At 32.2% G+C, this 20,005-nt stretch overlaps 1 protein-coding gene across 2 annotated transcripts in view; it reads left to right on the top strand.

Moving 5' to 3' along the window:
- LOC120766888 (protein roadkill) overlaps positions 1 to 20,005 on the top strand; it is a 170,442-nt gene that overhangs the window by 20,097 nt on the left and 130,340 nt on the right. The window contains exon 2 of one of the 2 annotated variants that reach the window (XM_040092636.1): positions 7,440 to 7,669. The exons of the other annotated variant lie outside the window; for it this stretch is intronic. The gene's annotated coding sequence lies outside the window, so the exon portion shown is untranslated. The remainder of the gene's footprint in view (positions 1 to 7,439; positions 7,670 to 20,005) is intronic. 2 annotated transcript variants of the gene reach the window in all.

Below are 20,005 nucleotides of genomic sequence, written 5' to 3'. Positions count from 1 at the left end.
TTAACGGATAGATCAAACGCATACATAAAACGCATAGATAAATCAATATAAACTCACCAAAATAAAACAAAAAATATTAAATTATGTGATATAAATTGCAAAAGTTATCAAAACAAAATAAAGTAATATATTATTTAACATATTCTTAAATAATAAGGCAAAAATATTACTTAGAATCAGAGTTGTGAATATTTGTATTCAAAATACAAAAGTATAAAATAAAAAAGTATTTTTAATTAAGACTTCTGTGATTACAAAACAAAAAAATGGTTAACAAAATATAATTATTTTTAATGCATTATTTGCAACCCTGCATACATTTATGCACAAAGCATATTTCTAAAACCAAAAACTAAACTCATTGCTTTGCTTTACATTTTATCGATAAATATAACCTTAAAAGTCATTTCGCTCTAATTCCTGGCTAACATGCAACATTTATTTTAATACTAAGTTTTTGAATTGATTTGATTTCTCTACATTTTTCACATGTCAGTAAGGTCGAAGTGGCACTAAAACTAATTTCGTGCGCTTGTGCTTGCTTTGAGCGTCTTTGAAATTTGACATTCTATTTATTTCACCTTTAACGGTTGAAATTGACATTTAGCTGCATAAATAAAAATGGCTTTGAATGTATGAGCATACATACATAGGTACAGATTTACATCAGTATATATATTTTATAAGACATAATATGTATTTTAACTTGTACCTACTTTAAGAAAACGTTGTTATTTTTAGTGGTAGCAGTTGACACTTAAACATTTTGAATGTTTTTTAGTTTACTAACTTTTAGCTACAATCTTTGCTTTGCATACTGTCGTCCGTCTTACACGCAACTTTTTACCAGATTTATAAAGAGTATGCACATAACTTAAAAAAATATTGGCAATCAATTGGCTAAAACAGATTAGAAAGGCAAGAGAGCAGAGAAGTAGACTCGGCTCACAGAGAGAGCTCAATAAATAAAACAATATATGTATGTATGTCTCATTTATATTTAAATTATCTTACAACACATAAGTACTTCTGATAGAAAAAATATCAAAAAATTCGCTTATCACACTATTTTCACACGCCCACTCATGTGAAAGAGCCACCCACTGCATCCGAAGAGTTAACACTGTTAATTTACAGTGCACTGTTACCATATTCATTACTCATATGTCGATGTAAGCTGTTTCTATGTTATTGAAAGCTGTTTATATGTTACTAACATTCGTAGCCTTGCATATATTATATACCAGAGTGCGCTGTTAAATATACTGTTAGCGCCGCTGCGCAGTTGTGCTCTGCTCTGCCGATATTTATGTAAGTAGCGAGCATTTGCGTGAGCTCTGGCCAACCGGCCGAATAATCAAGCAACTTGAGAGTGAGGTCATTGATTATACGATGTGAGTATGTTTTGTATATACCGGCCTCCCTTTTACTATACTTACACATGCATATTGTTGTACATTGGGTATATAGACATTTGTTTGTCTATCGGCACGTATGCTGGTCAGAATTGGCATTTAGTTTGTTGCTATGTACTTGATAGAATTAAATATTGAAATAACATGTGGCAACGGCAGCGGCAAAGGCAAAAGCTATGAAGTAGTAGTGCAAAGTAAAACAAACAAAGTGAGAGCATGCTCAAGTATAGAAATAAAATAAAAAATAAAACAATCACAAGTGGTGTAGAATAATGTAAACACAACTTAATATTGTTAAACCCTGTGGGAATTACTGAGCGGTTGTACCAAGCAAGGAGTGAGGTTAATCTAATTTGGAAAAACAGTATTATTTACGATTATTCGATAAATATTTAAACAAGGATTTGTTAAAGTTAAAAGTTATACCATGTTCAGACCGACACTTAATCACACGATTTCGGCTGTTGAATGGATTATCCCACTAATCTTAAAAATTTATCAAGATTTCGCCATACAAAAATGACAGTTTCAAATCACTTCATTGAAATGATTTGAAACTGATCCACGCTAAATCTCTCTGTGCGACTCTGATTTTGCGCAATCTACTTGTCAGCACTGGAAATCTGTTACATTATCACAGCTGATTTGGACAATACAAAGGGAAAAAAATGTAAACAAACAAATTTTTTTTAAAGCAATGAATCTAATTTCATCTGAAAATCGACTTAACAAATGAAAAAATGCATCCATTATTTCTATTATATGGAAAATATTAAAAAAGCCGTATTTTTATTTCAAAATACTATATGACAATCTTTTCTTTTGATAAATATTAAGCGATGTGAATTCTTGAATGACAATAACAGCTGTTTTTTTATCTTTCTAACGGCAGTGAGAACACTGTTGGGTTATGAAATGCTTAAATATAATCTAATCTTTTAAATTTTCGGTCTGAACATGGTATTAAATATTAAAATAAGATATAGTGTATACAAATTAAGAATGGAGATTAATATTTCTTTAATTTACTTATTAATTTTTTTTTATTAAGTTTTAATTATTAATATATTGTTATTGCTTTTTAAATTTTTTTAATTATAATTATTTAAGTATTATATTATTTGTTTTTTTAATTATAACACATTTTTTAATGTTGATTTTAATTTATTATTATTTTAAATTTAAATTGTATTTTTTTAGATTATTTTTTCTTAATTTTATTTTTGTTATTTTATTTTTATTATTAATTTTTATTTTGTTTTCAAATTTAATTTTTTTAGTCATTTTTTTATTAATGTTTTTAGTTATTATTTTCTTAATTTGTTCAATTATTAATTTTTTTGATAACTGTTTGTAATTATGTATATATTTACATATATGTACATCGCACAAAAATATCTTAAAGTTAATGTCGCGATTTTTCTAAAAACGTTTTAAAAAAATCAACTTTAATGTACATATAATTTAGCTGGGTTCCTAGTGGGTACTTAGTTCTACTGTTAAACTTTGCTTCTGGTTTTTGCTGCTGTTACGCATAGATAACAATACTTATTCATTTGTTTTGATTTTCTCATTAGTTTGTTATTTTTTGCTATACTTCTCTCTGTTTTTCTATATACATACATATGTATGTATGTAAGAGCGAGCACTTAAATATTTCTGCTTAGCTTTGCAATTTCCCTAACATTGCTTTTGTTGTTATTAATATGATATTTGTTGGGTTTTTGTTTCGGCTACTCGTTATATATTCAACTGCAAATGTATTCATTTATATAAGTATGTATGCATATAAAAGTCGACTTTTTATTAATACGTAGCAAGCACGTTTGCCATACGTACATATACATACATAAATATACATACATACATACATATAAATATATTAGTATGTTTGTTTGTACATACAAGCTAAACGAGATATAGGAAGAACCTTGTGTGCTCATGACTATGAAATGAAATTAAATTTAGTTTTGCCCTCCTCCTATGCCGCTGATATTGTTGCCTGCTAACATACGCAAATACATGCAAACTCGACGCTCCCTTGATTCTTTTATGTATTGTGTTGTTTTTATTGTAACGTTGTTGAGGTTGTGTCTATGAGCTTTGAGAGTAGTTCCTCTGTTGCGGTTGACGTTGTCGTCTACGTCGCTGCCATTCGCCGCCGTTCGTTGCCATTGACCATCGCTACTGCCCAGTTTGGCTGTTTGTTGTTGCTGTTTTAGAAACTTGGTGCCTTAAGGCGTCGCTGCCGTGATTGTCATTGGTTACGCGTCTTCCTCTTGTTAATTGTTTAATATGTAATTACTTTTGTTGTACTCGACAATTTGTTGTTTTATGAAAACTTACATATGTATGTATATATTTTTCTCCCTTTTATACAAGTTTTTCTAATCTATTTCGCTTTTCATATACACGTTAATATACATTTATGTATGTATACACTCCTTGCTTGCAGCATTTTCATTAATTCTTTGCGTGTTTTCTTTACACAGTTGAGAAATTAACGCCAAGCTCTTGGAATGCGGTTGTGTCTGACTTTTCTTTATCATTAATTACACCTTGTTGTTGCTACTTCCGATTTATTCTCAATATCATAATATTGGAGGTTAGCTGGCGCTCAATAGGGCATGGCGATTGTCAATGTTAATATTTTTTTTATAAAAACAAAGTCTCTTTACTTGCGTTCTTTGCTGTGCTCATTACTTTTGCTTATGTAGTGCAAATACTGTATTACAACAATACATTATTTGCAGCAGTTGCAGGCACATTGTAAAATTGTTGCCACTGTTGTATATTGTGCTATCAACGTGAATTTTATATATTATATTTTCATTATAACATTCTGCATTGGTTGTTTGAATAATTACGTAAATATTGTTAAAGTTGATTTAATTAAAGAAATTATGTGCCTGATTCAACTCTTAATATTCCGTTCTCATACTTAATTTATTGCCAATACTCGTGCTTACACATCGTGTGTACTCATACCCTCATGTCAGTTACTCTTTTCCTCTTTCTATTCATTAGCAACATTCCAAGCAACATGTTGCACAACATTTATTTATTTATTAAATGCTTTGTCACTCACTCGCTCACTGGATTTTGAACGTGTGCTGTTTAGTGACCTTGAAATAACTTGTATTCTCTTTTTTCTAAAATCAAATTAGAATTAAACGCTTTTATGTGTGTGCACATTAGTGTTTTTGGCACTAAACATGTTATGAGTTTAGCAAATTTGTTACTTTTTTTGTTCGTGTATATTTGTAGTTTAAAGTTTGGTCCGCAAGCACGTTTGCGATGCGTATTTATACCCTGCACAGGGTTATTAAGTTTTCCAAAAAGTTTCTAACAACAAGAAGGATACGTCGGATACTCAAAAAATTATATACATATTTATAAATAACGTCACGAGCTGAGCCGTTTTAACCATGTGCGTCTGTCTGTCTGTATATACGCGTACACGCGTACTACTCCTTCAGTTTCTAAAATGTCGAGCTCAAATTTGCACATGCCATTTTCTTCGCAAGCCACTGCGAATTTATCGCCATCACCGATATCGCAACCGTATAGCATATAGCTGCCATACGAACTGAACGATCAAAATTCAAGTTTTTGTATAGAAAAACCTTTATATTTCTATTTGAAAACGTTTTTCTTATTTAAATTGCATCAGCACAGATTTCGTTTGTGTTCTTTTGCAATAAAAAGTTTTCACTGACAAGCTTAATCCGTTTTATCAATCGTCAACTATCCGCAGACCTTCAATTCACTCTCCAATTGCAAATGTACGAAAATTAAAAATCCTTGCCAATCCTGCTGGAGGTCAGCTTAAGCCCTGAACGCACCGAATGTCCTCCAAGCGTAATTCGGAGGTGATTCCCTTGAAAAGGTATATGCTAACACACATACACACATGCCAACAGATAAATGCGTGTTTTACCCTTCTCGGCGCCCTGTCGCATTTGCGTCACGCCTTGTGATTTTTGAGAAGCGTTTCACCGACCGCACGGCCTCCATTAGTCTAGCACTTTGAACCTCGAATCGAGCCGGGAGGCCTTCAGCTAAATAGGCGCAGGCGATATAAGCGACAGCTGCTGTCGCATCAGGGACATTGATAAAAAAGCATATTTCATATGTTGAAGCGCAAATGATAACAACAGAAACAACCACAGCGCAATAAAAAATGTGAGAGCCGCGTGTGTGTGTATGTACTATGTACATATGTGTACATAGTGATTTAATATTGCCAAATTAATATCAAAGTGCTTCAGTCGCTTCACGCGTACACACGCACATGTTAATAAATATATTTAAATACATTAATGTGTGTGTGTTTGTTTATTGTATTCATTGGCGTGAATTTCTCCTCGAACATTTTGCGTTTCTGGTATTAGTTCGAGGAGTTCTTTGAACCTAGGCAAGGCCACAAAAGTGCCAAAAGCGTAATACAAAAACTACAACACAACTACAGAACACCGAACAAGCAAGCATGGCGAAAACCGAATTTTGATAGTTTATCGACACAACTGACAATAACAAAAACAACAACTACGGCAGCGACGACGCGCTGTGCGCACTATTTAATCAACTCTGCTGCCGACAACAATCGACCGCTAAAACCGCATGCGAATGCGGATGACGAAACGGGGAAGTTGATGCCGGCAGTGTTGATGGAGCGGCTCGCGACCGCTGCTGCGGTGGGCGAGGCTGCGGCAGAGGCGGCTGCGGCTGCGGTAACACGCGCGCAAATTAAGCTTCAATGTCAGCGGTAAATGTTTTTAGCAAATATTTTATGCGTGTGTGTGCGGATGTATATGTATGTATGTATGTACTTATGTGTATTACTTAATGGTGGCGGTGTTAGGCGTCAATAAGTTTCGACAAAAAATTTAAAGATACCTGTCTCTACTAAATCGTTTGATAAAATGTATTTACACCCATCACACGCACACACACGCCGCGCTAATAAAATCACACCGGAAATTTCGGCTTCGCAAATAATGCGGGCGAAATATCTACGTTGGATTAAGCATTCTCCCCACCTGTTGTTGCTGTTGTAGGGCATTGATTATGCCATGCTGCTGTTTGCAAGCGATACTGCATATACCATACATACATATGTACATACATATCTATTTTTACACGTTAGGGCTAGGGTTAGCTTTGTAGCGGGCTTTGTGCGTGGGCGAGTGAATGCGGAAAATCGCTTTACGCCACAAACCAACAACAAAAATGGCTAAAAATAAAAGCGTCAACTGGCATCTACAGCAAAATGTGTATGTACATATGTATGTATGTGTGTATGTACATATATATAGAAAAAGATAACAGCTGCTGCAACTGTCAGGGCTAAAGTGGTTGGAGAAAATCAATATCAATGCAAAACCACAAAAAACAAAAAAAAAACACTTAAATGAAATTTATCAGACAGGAAGGAAAAGCTAAAGATGGGGCGCAAACAGTTATGCTTGTGCATATGTTAAAAAAAATTGGAAAAGACGGTGATTCTGAAAAAAATATTTGTTGAAAGAGTGGGTTCAGAAAATTGATTATAATTATTAAAATAAAAATATATTAAATAAATAAATAATGAAATTATAAAATAATAAAAAAAAACTAAAAATTAAAAATATAATAAGGAATAAAAAAAAATTTAGCAAAAAATAAAAACAAAAATAAAATATACAATAGAAAGTGTTTATGTATGTATATTTTAGTAAATTTAATTAAAAAATTTCAAATTATTTTAATATTATTCTAAAAATATTTTTTTTTTGTAGTTAAAGAAATTATATATAAAATATTTTGAAAAAGTTAATTTTTTAACAAAAAATTTAATTAAAAAATTTTTCAAATTTAAATTCTTTGAATATGTACAAATTTAAGTCGTACAATATACATATCTATGTATGTACATATATGTCATACATATATATGTATGTATGTATGTACACAGCTCGTGAACTTATTGAGCAAGGAAATAATATAAAAAGTTTCATTGAGCGGTTCAAATTTCTCCAACAGCTGGCAGTTCATTTTCCCCAGCTAATAGCTAAACAATAACAATAATAAATACGATTAAAGAAAAAATTTGCAAATGCTGACTGTGGCGTCCTTGAGAAATAATAAAGCAAAAAAATTAAAATAAAAGTATATTTACTTGGGTTGATTCGTTAAGAAAGGAAATTGTTCAAAGTGGAAAACATATCGCAGCCCCTCGGAGAATTTTTACACGTCAGGATGGCTTTAGCAAGGTAAGATGAAAGGAAAAGGCAAATCTAGCTTATTTCAAAAATTATTTGATAAATATTATATTGCTGATTTACAAAAAACTCATTGAAAAATATTTTTAAGCTTTCATTGCAGAAGTTTTTTTGAAGAGCTTTGAGGTTGTCTCAAAATACTTATTGAGTATTTACTACATATGTATGTATGTCTCGTATTCAATCAACAATTAACTGCGTAATTCGTTAAGCTTTTACTTACATACATTTTAATTCGAGCGAAATAGCTTTCACCAACAGATTTCGAGTACATTAGCTCTCTAGTTCTTATATATTAAATACATCGGTATATGCATTTGAGAAGTTAAGTACACTTCTAAGCTTCAAAGAAAGCTTTAAAAGTGATTTCTCTTAAAAATATGGTTGGAGTTACTGTTTTATATTCATACGAACTTTCGTCAGTTCTTCATTGTAAATTTAACCTTTAATCCGTGGAATAGAACCTAGATCTAAAAAGCTTCGTATACTTATGTATATAACTTTATACATATACTTACAAAGCTTTAGTTTAAAGCTTTTAGGCTCTTTTTTGTTATTCCAATAATAGTGTGAACGACAGTTAGGTAAATGAAACTTCCGAAGCTTTTAAAGCGCTTTCATCAAGATTTAGTCAACAAACTGAGAATACAAGTTAGACATGCGAAAAGTTTGAACCTCGAAGCTTTTACCGAGCTTTTATCAAAATTTTATAACAAGTTCGTAACTTTTGATATTCGAAGCTTTAAAAAAGCTTTAAGTCATTTATACAAATTTGAATTTATTTGATTACTTGCTGCATTAGATATTGAGAACACATTTTTTTTGCTTCGGAGCTTTTAAAAAGCTTTCATCAATATATAATCAACAAACTATGAACGAAGAGTTTGTGTAAAATTTTAAGCTCGAAGCTTTTAATCAATATAATATGTGAACGAAGAGTATGCGAAAAATTTGAAGTTCGGAGCTTTTAAAGTTTTCATTAACTTATACAAATTGCCTCTTCCTCTTACCAAATAAATTAATTTGATTACGTACTTCATCAAATTTTGAGAAAGTATTTTTTTAAAATAAAACTTAAAATATTACAATTATGTTATATACATATATGTATAATACAATATTATTATACCCGAACGTGCCTGCACGCCCACTAAGAATATCGCATATGTATATGGACTGTACGTATGTATTGTTTTACTGGCTACAACAACACATGGCTACATGTTTCTAGTCGTAGTCGTACCAACGAGTAAAACCTAAACGACCTTGAAAATGATGCTCTCAACTGCTAGAACTTAAAACAGATTTTTTTATCGAAAATCTTCAGTTATATTGAAAAACACGTTCAAGTGCATACATACCGACACACACACACATTTATTGTTAGTAGATAAACATGAGTTTGTTTTGTAGCTGACAATAGGAATGAAATTTGAAATTTTCACAAGCAACACACACACACGTGCACACATGTATGGTAAACAATTATTTATGAATACTTATGATTTACGTTCGCATTTTTCCTCTCGGTTTCATTGAAGCATCTCGCTACACTTCCGCCTTTAAAATATTCATGGCGTATGCCATCGCCAAACACACACACAAACATTCACAACTAGATTGTTCAGTTAACATGTGCTTGCGTTTGAGCGCTTGTGCGACTTGTAATAATTAAATTGACAATGACGTCAAAGTCAAAACATTGAATTTTCAGCATCATTTTAGCATTCAAATTGTATACTTCACAAGTTGTATAGACTTCACTTTAATTTTTTATAGTAATTTAACCTTTTTGTGAACGCAAAAAGCAACTTGAATTATGCCGAACGCAATGGAAAGCAATGTTATGCACATAAATATGATTAATATGTTTAAGTGGAAGCTTTAGCCTTATTATTTCACTACCTCATTGCTTTACCAACACTCACACACGCACATCCATACATACGAACACACATATTTCCTTATGTAGGTGTAATTGCGTGCCTGCTACATAAACTCATGTAAGTTCAGCAAAATATATACGAACTTACAAATATATACATGTATGTAGATATGTCTGCATTAGAACCCGAGGCCCTCCGCTGTCTAGTATTTATTATTTCCAAGTTGGCGGCTGTCTAGAAAACCTCTGCTTTTATTGCTTTTGTATAATTGAAAATTTTGACCTCGTTTTCAGCACGTTTGGGTGTACACGTTTTCGAATTGGTTTTTATCACCAAAATGCTTAAGACATAATATTATATATAGTATATACATACATATTAACAAGTACACAAAAGTTGGCTACTCTTTTAATGCACTGTTCGCATGCTTCATATGTTTGAAATACATACATACAAATATTGCTGTTGCAAGTCGTACTTGATACGTAGTAAGCCTATTAATTGTAGTTCTGAAAGAAAATTCAAATTGAAAGCTTTTACTTTTATTAAGCTTTCATAATCCTTAAAGCTTCTTATGCCTTCTAGTTAATATATAACAACACACTTGTGTTGCTCGTTGTGAGGAATTTGGTAATGAAATCATGCAATATTCGTAGAAGCTTAACAATTACTTATTTATTATGGTGAAAGCTTTTGTAGGATATCTAAAGTAAAAAAAAACAAAATTATATATTTGTAATCTTTAATGCTTATTTTATGTTTTTTATGTAAAAAATATTTTAAAGATTTCATGTAAGACCTTGAAAACTTTTTAAAAAGCTTGCACGAAAAGAGATTATTTTTTAATTCGAGTTTTCATTACTTGATATATACTAAACTCGTTCGTAGAGTAAATGAAAATTGAAGCTTTTACTTTTATTAAGCCTTCATAATCCTTAAAGCTTCGTTTGCCTTCTAGTTAATATATAACAACACACTTGTGTTGCTCGTTGAAAGGAATTTGGTGTGGAAATCATGTAATATTCACAAAAGCTTAACATAAGTACATATTAACTATGGTGAAAGCTTTTATAGGATTTTTTAAGTAAAAAAAATATTTTTAAACTTTCATGTAAGTCAAAAAAATATATTTTAAAAAATTACAGTTTTTTACTTGATTAATTATTCTTAAAGCTTCGTATGCCTTTTAGTTAATATATAACTATATATTTGTAATCTTTAATACTTATTTATTGTTTCTTTGATGTAAAAAACAAATATTTTAAAGCTTTCATGTAATCTCTCACAAAATTTTTAAAAAGCTTCCAAAGCTTCCGCAAAAAAAAATTTATTCGAAAATTTCAATTTTCATTCTTACTTTTTTATTTTTCCCAAAACATATTCCTTCCAAAATCTTTACCCTTATATATTCTCTTTCTTTTCTTCATAGTAAAAATGTATATTTTTATAAAATTAACTACTAGTTTTAGTCTAACTGTACCAAAGTGGCTAAGCTTTCATATACATACATATGTAGGTACGGTATGAAAATTGCTTAAAGCTCTCTACCTGCTCTACAGAAAAAAATAAAAAGCTGCTTCTTTCTACCCCATTTATTACTCATATGACTATAAATTAGAGTGAATGTCCGAACGCATCATTCATAAACGGTTTAGCAGCGGTATGTATGTATGTATCTACACCTTGGTGCTAAACGTTTCCTCTATATTGTTGTTGCAACGCTCAAAAGCCAGATGATGAGCCGCCTTTGCCTTTGCCGCCAAAAGCGTCAAACCTAATGCAGCATAGCAGAGTAGTAATTTTCATAGGTGCTATAGCGGTGTTGTTTTTGCTATGCTATTGAAATCGCTAACAGTAATTGCATGTTGCTAACAATGACAACCACCAACAACAGTAAAGTGCGACAATATTTGCACGATGCACGCCATAACACAAAATGCAGCAAATAGCACATTATATTGTTGTTGTTGTTGTTGTTGTTGTTGTTATTGTTAATTGTTGCAAATGTTATTGACATTGGTTGCTGTTATTATTATTGCCGGCGCTATAACGGTATTGCGAGTACAAAATTCGCCTGTGCGCCCGTTCGTGCTCATAAATGGCGCATTTCGTAAATAAATACATTGTTGTTGTGGTTGCTTTTGTTGCAGCACCTTGTCATTATTTATGATTTATAAGGAAATGCAAAGTATTCGCTCTTTCAGGCACATTTTGTAGTGATTTTTTCGTTTTGTGTTGTCGTTTTTTTATTGTTTTTTTTTGAAGGTAGCACTTGCCTTCTCCACTTCGCTCGCATGTCCGTATGTATGTTTGTAGTTTTGTAATGTGCGCTGTAATTGTAGGTTAGTCGTTCGGGCAAGCGCGCAAAAGGTCATCATCACATCAAATATTCATTTGCATACGTAAATATGTACATAAGTATATACATATGTACATAGTTCTATGAGAATCTTATGTCGCACATCGGAAATGTACTTGCTATTTTATCTGCGAGTGTATGTGTGTGTTTGTTGTTATCTATATTTCGTTTATGCATTTTTGTTGTAATACACGCGGAAGCCGGTAATGTTACGCTCGCTGTAAATGGCGTGAAAATTCAATCTGATTACACTTAAAAGTCCAACGCACAGGCGTTACTAATTGTTTTTGTCGTGTAAAAAATGTAATTAAATCCAATACCGTTACAAATATTGAAAACTAATGTTCCCATGAACATATACATACGTATTTTCAGTTCAGTGCGTTCATTTGTGTGCACTTATGTAGTCGCTTTAGCTTCAATAATTTAATAAAAAACACTTCGAACACTCCCTAATTATATATGTATCGATTATTGTGGGTGTGTTAGTAATCGACTTTCGATATTATTGACACATCGAAGGATTTTAACCGGCTTGCCTTGACATTCTCAAAGCGTTGCCGTGCGATTCTGAACTTGTTTTGATTTATTATTTGTTTTATTTTAGATTTATTACTTTTCGGTAAATCTTGGAAAGCTCAATTATGCGAAAACTGAAAAGTACCTCAAGTACTAAGTACGAAAAATATATAAATTTTATAATAAAACAAATATGATTTGGGATATCAATGACATTCTTTATTCCTGTGAAGGTATATTCGATGTCATTTTGTATGGAACTCGATTTCATTTGCATGGCCACCACGGGCAGGCTAGCAGAAGGCAAGACGCTGAACCCAATTTTCGACGGTTTTCAAGCATAAATTGGCCGTTACTGTTGTAATTTTACGTTTAGATATTCGTACAAGGTTCATCAATCGTCGCTGGCTTGTTGGCATAGACCATAGACTTGACGTAGCCCCACAGGAAATAGTCTAACGGGTTCAAATAACACGACCGAGGCGACCAATTGACTGGGCCATTTCGTGAGTTAGCACGTTCACCAAACTTGGTTTTCAATAAATCGATTGTGACATTCGTTGTGTGGCTTGTGGCACCGTCCTGTTGTAACCACATATTGTCCAAGTCTACATCATCCAATTCGGGTCAAAAATATTCGGTTATCATTGAGCGGTAGCGATTCCCATTCACAGTAAAGTGCCGGGCTTGATCATCACGGAAGAAGTATAGCCCACAAACCGTAATTTTTTCGAGATGAAATGATGGCTTCCGTCAATTTGATTTTGTAAGGATGTAGGCCAAGATCTTTTCACAAAACTTGTTACAATGACATCACAGAGATGTGCAACACTTTATAACGACGTGTGAGAGACTTGCACTACGGGCACTTATTTGTCTCACCCACACCGAAACATTTTGTACTGTGCCTGTGAATTAAAATTTTTCCACAAGACGCTCAATTGTTGATCTGACAGGCCGATTATGATCACCATAAATTGGACGTTGCGCTCTTAGTTGAGGCCACTGACTCCGAATTTCGGTAGTAAATTTTAATAAGTTCGACACGTTGTTGGATCTTTCCATGATGAAATGGCAAACCTTACTGAAGAGATATGTCAAAAGAGCGGGGAAAAATAATGGCGCCGTTTGCTGTCCCTAACGATCCCTATTGAAATCTCTGTTACTTGCCAGCTTCTAGTCTTTCGCAAAAGTTCTTTTCGTAATTCAGTCAACCAAACTAACATAACTTTATTTGTAACTTTCGGTATGCCATACATTTAATCAATACGGTATATTTTATTTGTTTTCAAGTGCATTTACGTTTGCAATCCGAAGCATAAATAAGAAATCTCTCTTTTCCGGGAATTCTTTTTATCGCTCTTCACCAGATAGGGGTGCCAGCATGTGACTTTCTTTCATTCATCAATGCTTCGCTGCGATTATACATACTTATGTACATAATGAAAGCAACTTTGAAGCGCATTTATCAACGCAGCGAAATTCAAAATGTTCGTAGATTTTCTCAAGGGCGGTTTACAGCGCTTGAATTCAAGGTACATACAGTCCATATATAAATATACATATGTACATACATACATACATATGCATATCATATTTGAGGACATCTAATACATAAATGTGACGATATGTATATAAGTATTTACAGTAAGTCATCATAGACCGACCTTTCGAAGCAAATAATGGTGTCACTTAGTTGATTGGTACTCCAAAAAAAATGGAATTTTTTTGCTGTCGAAAATGGATATTTTCTCAAAAATTCAGTCGGAGAGATGGTGCAATGTATGGATTTCTCAAATTACCCCTATTTGCTTTTCGAAAAGCAAGCAATTGTAGAATATTTAGTTTCAATATAAATATAATATAGGCAGGAAGTAAGTAATATTTATTTAATTATTTCCCAAAACTTCTATCTGCCATTCTTACCTTGTTTACACTTGCAGGGTCACTCTCTTTCTCTCTCTCACACACATTTTATATTAATGATAAGCTTGAATGCATTTCTGCGCTTACTTTTGTGCTTTGCATCGCATTTGAGAGTTTTTTCATAGATGTGTGTTTGTATCTCTGTTTTTTATACGTCGTAGTATGACTTTTTTCCTCGAAACCCAACTAAAGTTTAATTTTTTTCACACGAATTGAAACGAACATTTATTAGCGCCGTATTTGTAGTTTGGATTAACATCAAATTTTCGGAAAATAGTTTCAAATACCTGTACCCATGATGCGACATTTTATTTGCTCGTATTTGGCCCTACGAATCTTCAAATCGGTCGAACATAACTTAACTGGTATTGTACTGGTTATCTCGGGATAGTCAACTTCACTCGGTATCACCTTGACACGAGAATATTTCAACTACCTCTGGAGTTCCAAGTAAACGGTAATTCAGAGTACAAATTCGACCTCTGATATGCCTAACTTACCAGATTGGTATGGGATGCCTCAAAATCAGTTGAAGTTGTTTGCTTAGTAGAGATTTTCACTTAGAGAATTTTATGAACCTCATTACTTCGGAACCGAAGAGGTGTTCCCAAGAATTACTTTTCCGAAAGTTAACATCCCGAATGAAGCGTTCTCTACGAATCATCAATTCGACTACCCTTCGTGTGAAATAGTCGGTATCATCTAGTTTCAGGTCACCCCATGAAAATGGAATCTTACGGAGTACTTGCCTTGTAATTCATGCGCTTTAGCTGACATGTACAGTTAACCACTACCGTAAACAATATAAAACCAAATTAAATCTTCATTAATTCAATGCTCGGCTTCATAATGGGACACTTTTTGATCACAAACCCTTATAATTGCCGGGATATATTCCACATACTCATGTACATATAAACCGAGGTGTTTGTATTTATTTGTTTATGCAAATTTGTAAATCCACTTCCAGAAATTTGTTGATTTTACACTCAACAAAGCGTTGAATTGTACGCCTGACAGCTTTCCGTTGGATCACGCCCACTTCGCATACACTCACAGACACGCTCTCGCAAACACACACACATATACTCATACCCTCCGACCACCAACAACCAGTGCACAATTTCATATCATTGAACATTTGGAACACTTAAGTCCTTCGGCCGCGACGTTGGCCCTCTTTAATATTTTATGAACACAGCGCTAAGGTGGGTGGGGTCGGTGCTCGGCTGGGGGTCGGTTAGTTGACTAACTCTGGCGCGGGTTAAAAATTCATACTAAATAACCGTAGCGACAGGGCGTTCGTTGGCCAACCAAATAGGGTGGTGTGATATGCTGACAAAATGTTGTGTCCTAGAAATGCAGGCAACTGTAATGTGTGAATGCTTGCCAACACAAATTCATACATTTGCACACATACACAAACACCCATGCACCTATACACTCACAAAATACCTAAACAAGTCGACATTCTATGTATTTGTTGTTGGCATTCAGTTGAGGGGCACTTTGTATTGGGGGAGTGTTGCCCTCGATCTAACTGCGCTGAAGGTACAGTTTTTAGAGTTGAATAAACACACATCCGTTTGTAATTGTGTACATATGTATATGTACATATAAGGCAGTATGTATATTCTATGGTGAGTTCATGCTCTCGAACTGACGGCTAAAGTGGAGTGTTGTGTATACTTAGGATCTCATTGCCAATGTACATTGTACATATACAGACAGTGTTTTGAAATTCAGCAAATATTTTGTTTAATAATGTAGTTCTTTAAAGTTTTACACCTCCAATGCCACTTGTCGGTAATCTTCTTCTTTACTGGCGTAGACACCACTTACGTGGTTAAAGCCGAGTTTACAACAGTGCGCCAGTCGTTCTTCCTTTCCGTTGTTTAACGCCAATTGAAGGTTCCAAGTATAGCCAGTTTCTTCCCCTTGTGGGGAGTGGAGGTCTTTCCAACGGAGTGGAGGTCTTCTTTTTTCTCTGCTTCCCCCGGCGGGTACTGCTTCGAATACTTTCAGAGCTGAATTGCTTTTATCCATTCGAACGACATGACCTAGCCAGTTCAAGAGACCTAAGAAATACCACTACCATTATTATATCGGCAACAGCACATGTCCCGATACGCCCATCTTTGTCATGGAATTTTCAGTTCTTACTTATTTTGTCGCCGTGGACAAGTGCGTAATAAGATTTTGGATGGTGTTTTCTTCTCTCCTCTGAGCTCAGCAAAGTCCATCTATAAATGGTTGCACAAGTTCTAACTGGAGAGTATTCGACCGGAGTTTATGCGGTAAAATTGAACAGATAGAATCATTTCAACACTTCCTTTGCGAATGTGCCGCCTTTACCAGAACAGGGCTAAAACACCTTGGATCCCATACTTTCAGACCTCGAGGTGAGGGAATAGAAATAGTAAGCATACTTAGGTTCTAGGCGCTTGGTCGATGGCTAATGAAATTCAACTACAGGAGTTTTTATCTGGCTTCATAAATAACAGTAGATAGTAGTCTAAGTACCAGCCAACTTGAGGGATCAGCCATCTAACCGTACCTAACTTAACTCTTTATTTAACTCAGAAAAGGGGCCGGTATGTGCTTCCATCGCTTTTTTTACTTTTTACCCATAACATAATCGATAAAGGACCACTGTAGAAGGTTGTAATGCGCTTTATCTACCGTCAAAGCGACATCAGACAAATACAACTTTGTCTCTATAACACCAAAAGCTACCGCAATGCTACTGTTTCGTCGTTTTTGTTCCACTTATCATACAAGCGTCTTCTACCTTAAAGCTCTCTTGGCATTGGAACTTTCTGTATATCCATACTTATGTATCTGTATGCTCCATATGCTCATAAATGGCCAGATAGATAGTGAAACCTTTACCCAAAATTTAATCAGCTACAATGATAATGAGACTTCCCGAACATGGCGTCTAACTGACAAAGCGAGAAGACCCAAATAGCCGTTAACACAATCAAATACAAAAGTAAAAAAAAATTAAATAAAAATCTACGAAATAGTGTCGATGATGACATGATTTTATTTCAATTTCAATTTCACGCGTTTCATTAATACCCACCTATCTGATGCGCCGCTGCCGTTGCTGGGGGGCGATGGCCAAGCGTTTGCCGATAACAATGACACAATTTGTCCCAGTATGGCACTAATCACACCTACAATCGTGCATGCGGCGCTTACATCGAAAAAGCGCGCTGTCGGTGTCGCCTTATTTCTAATTTATGGCTGGCATTAGAGCAGTTGTCACTTGACAACTGTCAGTAGTTGTCTGCCTTGTCTTTGTTTTTGTATTTCTTACATCTGAAAAAATAATCAATATAGTACAATTTTGATCATAATTACAAATTTAATTATGATTACAATTTTAATTACTTGTTTACTTGTAATAATCACGATTATTTGGTGCAATTCGCACTGGAGTACCCACTCAAAGCTTTAGCCCCGCTGACTACAGATGTGCTCGTATGGTGAGCGTGGCTGACTCTGACTTAATTAGAATAAAACATTGAACTCCATTTATGAGCGTGAACGCTGGCGCATTGAATGTGAGCTTGGATTGATTTTTAGTACTGCGTTGGCCTTAAATGAGCGCGCCACTTTGCTGTCTTTGCCTCGCGCAGCGCCTAGCATTTTTCCGCCTCTCCAGCAGCGCCACATAATGTACTTATGTATATTAGATTTGTATGTATGTACATATATGTGTGTTGTCTAAGCTTGCTTGATCTGTTGCTTATACAGTTAGACAGTTAGTCATTCGTTCAATCGGCGTCAGCACTAATTAAAATGGATGTCTGAGGTGAAGGACGCCAATTGACAAGGAAGGACAGATTACTAAGTGGTTCTGCTCTGCTCTGCTCTATTATTAGGTTCGATAAATATTCAGACAGCTAGGCTGATAGCGTGGTACAAACACATACACATGCACATATAATTTATATTTTTTAGAATTGTATTAACGTGGTTCTATTCTGGAGAATGACGTTCGAATATATTTTGTTTGAATTGAAGTGGTCGGAAGGTATAAAAACAGTTTTTGAACCATTTAGATGTTAATAAAAATAATTTATAAATAAATTAATAAAATGTATTAATATAAAAATAAATTCTTATTCTTAATAAAAAAAGAAAAATAAAAAAATTATTCAAAATTCATAACAATAATAAAAATACATTAAATAAAAAATAAAAATAAACAAGTTTTAATGAAAAGGTAACAAAAATAAATCGCTTACAAAAAAATTGTATCGAAAAGTTAAAAATTATTAAATAAAAATGAATTAAAAAAGAACAAATTAAAGTGTCAAGAGAAAAAAAAACAATAAAATATTTGTTTTAATTTTTAAAATATATCTATATAAAAAAAAAATTAATTAGAACTTAAAATAATTAATTATTATTAGAAAAGTAAAAAAAAATAACCGTTTATTTAGGAAAAAATAATAATAATACAGAACATACAATGAATTAAGGTAGAAATAGGCAAATAATAATTAATTTTCTATAATTTATTCTAACTTTCTTAAATTTTCTTCTATAATTTACGCTTATTTTAATTATTTTAAAATCTTATGATATTTTTTTTGATTTTGCTTTACTTTTTTATAAAATATTTGTTTTATTATATTGAATTTTAATTTAATTTTTTTTGATAAAATTTTACAAATATTTTTTTAATTAAATTTTGTTTGATATTTTTTTATAAAATACAATTATATTTTTGATTAAATTTTTATTTTAATATAACTTTTTTAATTTTTTTTTATTTTAATATAACTTTTTTTATTTTTTTTTTATTATATTGAATTTAAATTTTTTATAAAATATTTCTTTTATTATATTGAATTTTAATTTAATTTTTTAATAAAATTGTACAAATATTTTTAATTAAGTTTTGTTTGATATTTTTTATAAAATATAATTATATTTTTGATTAAATTTTTATTTTAATGTAATTTTTTAAATATTTTTTATATTTTTTTTTAAGTTATATTGAATTTAAATTTATTTATTATTATATTAAATTTTTTTTTTAATATATTTATTTTTTATTAAAATTTCAAATATTTTTATTTTTTTATTAAAATTTTGTTCAATATTTTTCTTTTCTAACTTTTTAATAATTTTATCTTTTAATAAATAATATTATTTTATGTTTTATTGTTTTATATGTTTTAAATTGCAATTAATTGCATTAAAAATATACTTTTCTATTTCATCCATATTTTTTAAATTGTTCAAATATATTTTTTTAAATAAAATTTTGTTTTTATTTTTATTTATGTACTTATTTTTACTTTATTATTATTTTTTTTATTTATATTGAATTTGAATGTGTTATATTAAATATATTTTTTTTATAAAATTTTTCCAATATTTTTATTAAAACTTTGTTTAACTGTTCTTTTTCACATATGTTTTTTTTAATAATTTTATAATGTTATCAATATTTAATAATAAATATTTCTTATGGTTTTATTTCTTATATTTTTAAATTAAAATTAAAAAATAAAAATAAAAATATGGATGATATCATCCATATTTTGATATAATTTTTTTTTAGTTTTTAATTAATCTTTATTAGTTAATTATTTGATCTTTCTTATTGCAATT

This window comes from Bactrocera tryoni, chromosome 1 (assembly GCF_016617805.1).
Source record: "Bactrocera tryoni isolate S06 chromosome 1, CSIRO_BtryS06_freeze2, whole genome shotgun sequence".
NCBI classification, from domain to species: Eukaryota; Metazoa; Arthropoda; class Insecta; order Diptera; family Tephritidae; genus Bactrocera; species Bactrocera tryoni.
The sequence above is the reverse complement of the archived record's forward strand: the minus strand, read 5'-3'. Positions and strand labels throughout refer to the sequence as shown.